General features: G+C 43.5%; 1 pseudogene; it reads right to left on the reverse strand.

The window, feature by feature from the left end:
- Positions 1 to 3092: 3092 nt before the first annotated feature.
- LOC115895286 lies at positions 3093 to 3250 on the reverse strand (annotated as a pseudogene).
- Positions 3251 to 4347: the final 1097 nt, after the last annotated feature.

Below are 4347 nucleotides of genomic sequence, written 5' to 3' on the forward strand. Positions count from 1 at the left end.
AGAAATAACCATAAAAATGGGCAACCATTTTTTATAGGCTCATGCCTGTAATCCCAGCACTTTGGGAGGTCGAGGTGGGTGGGTCACCTGAGGTCAGGAGTTCGAGACCAGTTTGGCCAATATGGTGAAACCCCATTTCTACTAAAAATGCAAAAATTAGCCAGGTATGATGGCGTATGCGCCTGTAGTCCCAGCTACTCAGGAGGCTGAGGCAGGAGAATCGTGCCATTGCAGTCCAACCTGGGTGACAGAGCAAGACTCTGTCTCAAAAAAAAAAAAAAAAAAAAAAAAAAGCGGGGGGCAACCAGCAGCCATCAGGGTTTTTCTGTCTATGGAGTAGCCACTCATTCTTTTATTCCCTTACTTTCCTAATAAACTTGCTTTTACTTTAATCTATGGACTCACCCTGAATTCTTTCTTGTGTGGGGTCCAAGAACCCTCTCCTGAGGTCTGGACTGGGACCCCTTTCCTGAAACACTGAGACTGTGTGTCACACGCACATCCTTAACCTTGGCAAAATATACTTTCTAAACTGCGATCTGTCTTTGATACTTTTGGGTTCACAGTTGAAATGTGCAGTGAGACTTATTTTATTTTGTATTTTTTTTGTTTATTATCCTTTTTGTTTGCTTATTTTTCTCCTTCTCTTCCTTCTGTTGAAACCTTTCTTTACTTCCTTCTGCTTGTTTACAGCAATTTCATTGTTCTTCTGTTCTTTCAGTGACTTCCCTCAAATGTCAACATGTATTACTGTTTTTGTTTCGTTTTGTTTTGTTTTTGAGACAGAGTCTTGCTCTGTCACCCAGGCTGGAGTGCAGGGGGTACAATCTTGGCTCACTGCAACCACTGCCACCCAAGTTCAAGCGATTCTCCTGCTTCAGCCTCCCGAGAATGATAGGTACGATAGGCGCCTGCCACCATGCTTGGCTAAGTTTTGTATTCTTTTTTTTTTTTTTTTTTTTTGAGACGGAGTCTTATTCTGTCGCCCGGGCTGGAGTGCAGTGGCCGGATCTCAGCTCACTGCAAGCTCTGCCTCCCGGGTTCACGCCATCCTCCTGCCTCAGCCTCCCAAGCAGCTAGGACTACAGGCGCCAGCCACCTCGCCCGGCTAGCTTTTTGTATTTTTCAGTAGAGACGGGGTTTCACCGTGTTAGCCAGGATGGTCTCAAACTCCTGACCTCGTGATCCGCCCATCTCGGCCTCCCAAAGTGCTGGGATTACAGGCTTGAGCCACCACGTCCGGCCAAATTTTGTATTCTTAGTAGAGACAGGGTTTCACCACTTTGGCCAGACTGGTCTCGAACTCCTGACCTTGAATGATCCACCCACTTTGGCCTCCCAAAGGGTGGGGATTACAGGTGTGAGCCACTGCACCCAGCCTATTTGTTATTTTTATCAATAAGTTTAGACCCATCTTTTTTTTTTTTTTTTTTTTTTTTTTTTTTTTGAGACGGAGTCTTGCTCTGTCCCCCGGTTGCAGTGGCCGGATCTCAGCTCACTGCAAGCTCCGCCTCCCGGGTTTACGCCATTCTCCTGCCTCAGCCTCCAGAGTAGCTGGGACTACAGGCGCCCGCCACCTCGCCCGGCTAGTTTTTTGCATTTAGTAGAGACGGGGTTTCACCGTGTTAGCCAGGATGGTCTCAATCTCCTGACCTCGTGATCCGCCCATCTCGGCCTCCCAAAGTGCTGGGATTACAGGCTTGAGCCACCGCGCCCAGCCACAGACCCATCTTTTAAAAGCAAAAAGCGCCATTACGGCTGTTTCCAGTCAATAATTGTTTAATTTACTGGCATTTTTATCACATTTCTATATTTACCATTTTCTTGCATCCCACACTTTTTCTTTCAATTAGGGGCTATCGTGTTAAATTATTTGATTGTGGATGTATCTGATATATCTTTATTCCACCCTCAATCTCAAATTTTGGTTCCAGGAATTGCCAGATTCTTTTCATTAATGGATATCTAACAAATTCTGCAATATTCTCTTTACCATCAGCCTTGGCTCCAAACTGCTTTGACTTGGAAAGATATCCAGTCTGTTTACCCTCACTTCTTTCAAGACTTCGACAATTTTCTTACTTTCTTTCCACAGGTTCTGCATTGAGTTCTTGCACTTCTCTATCAATATATAGACTTTAAGATGAGGTGGCTTAGAAGAACAATAAGGGGGGATAGTTTCGCATTAAATTCAGGTAAGTAGAGCTTAGACAGGATTTTTGGAAAACAGAGAGAATGCTAGAGTTTAGTTTGGTTTAGTTGCCAAAGGATTTCTCTCTACCCATCTCAGCAAGAGAGAATCAAGTCTCCTGAGATTAATTGGTTTTAATTAACTTATTTTTTAAGAGGGAGTCTCACTCTGTTGCCCAGGCTGGAGTGCAGTGGTGCAATCTCGGCTCACTGCAATCTCCACCTCCCAGGTTCAAACGATCCTGCCTCAGCCTCCAGAGCAGCTGGGACTACAGGCATGCACACCACCACACCTGGCTAACTTTTGTATTTTTTATTTTTTTTTAGTAGAGTTGGGGTTTCACCATGTTGTCCAGGCTCCTCTTGAACTCCTGACCTCAAGTGATCTGCTTGCTTCCACCTCCCAAAGTGCTGGGATTACAGGTGTGAGCTACTGTGCTTAATTTGTTTTAACTAAGAGTGTTCCAGGCACAAAAAGTAGAAAGAGAAAGAGATAACAGTCAAATTAAACACCTCTAATTCTGAAATTCGCACCTGATCTAGCTCTCATAGAGAAATACTGGTCCTCAATCCTGGTCACGTATCAGAATCATCTGAGAAACATTTAAAACAGAAAAATGTTTTGAACAAATTCAATAATAAGTCTCTGTAGCTGTAGGCTATAGGAAGCTATAGGAAGAAGTAACCTATCACTTCTTCCTTTTGCTATTTTATTTTTATTTTTTTGAAATGAAAGGCCTCACATATTTATTACTGAACCCAGTCAACCAACGCATTCATAATAGATTCAGAGAGGAAAACACGTCCGACTCTCCAGATACTGGTGACATTTTCAGTTTGACATGGTAATGTGATCGTGACCTTCACGCAGCACAAGTATGTGTGCCATCTCAAGTGCAATTCCTTATAGACCCAGCTTGGTTCTTCTCCAATGTCTCCTTTTGGAGTTGTACCTGATTTTATTTCCAGTTTTCATACGAATCCACTGGGGAATGGGACGATTTTGCTTTTGTTTCTTGGCCAGGAATCACTTAATCCGGAAAGTCTTGTGAGAAGACATGGCGAGAAGCGGAGGCAAGAACACGCCACGATGGCGGAGAAAGGAAAAGAGAGGCCCTTTTGCTATTTTAATAAAAGCTGTCAGTTTTAGAAACAATTCGGGCATCAATTTTGGCTATAGTTGGACATTCCAAAAGTTTAAGTAATTGGTCTAAGGACATCTGAATAAGGACATCCTTTTATATTATAAAAGATCATTCTTTTGTAATATAAGGACATCCTTGTATAATCTACCTAGGATATTCATTCAGTAATGAAGAGTTTTTGACTTTTGGCCTGGCCTGTGCTACAGTTGACCGCCTTAAACTAACTGTTAACAAAATGCAGATCCCATCATTGAGGACCCTGTGATTGCAAGCAAGTGTGTTGGGGAAATATCTTACAAGAAAGCTATAGGTTGATTCACAGAAAGAAAACAACATCCGATTTCTTTGTGATGCTCTCACTGGAATGACATGATATGCCAATCTTTGAAACAATAACTGTGCTAGGGAATGGGCTAATGTGATTAACATTCCCAACCTACCCCAAAGTAAGGAAAGAAGTGCCAAACAGGCAAAATTAACAGGTGTGTATGCCGGGCGGGGTGGCTCATGCCTGTAATCCCAGCACTTTGGGAGGCTGAGGTGGGTGGATAACCTGAGGTCGGGAGTTTGAGACCAGCCTGACCAACATGGAGAAATCCCGTCTCTACTAAAAATACAAAATTCGCTGGGTGTGGTGGCACATGCCTGTAATTCCAGCTACTCGGGAGGCTGAGGCAGGAGAATCACTTGAACCCAGGAGGCAGAGGTTGCAGTGAGCCGAGATCGCATCATTGCACTCCAGCCGGGGTAACAAGAGCGAAACTCCCCTCAAAAATAAAACAAACAAAAACAGGTGTGTACTATGTAAATGCTTAAACAGTTGGGGTAAATTATTGCCACACTAGGCTGGCTGGTGGACTGATCAGGTAATTCTGCCTATTAAGTGACATGTTACTGAATAGGCCAGAGTAAAGCTGAATTGGCATCCTCTGTCTTTATTTGGAAACTTGGATCTCAGTTCAGGAGCTAAGACCATATACTTTGGTCAGGCAGCAAGCATGATCCTACCTAA

Source organism: Rhinopithecus roxellana, chromosome 20 (assembly GCF_007565055.1).
Source record: "Rhinopithecus roxellana isolate Shanxi Qingling chromosome 20, ASM756505v1, whole genome shotgun sequence".
Taxonomy (NCBI): domain Eukaryota; kingdom Metazoa; phylum Chordata; class Mammalia; order Primates; family Cercopithecidae; genus Rhinopithecus; species Rhinopithecus roxellana.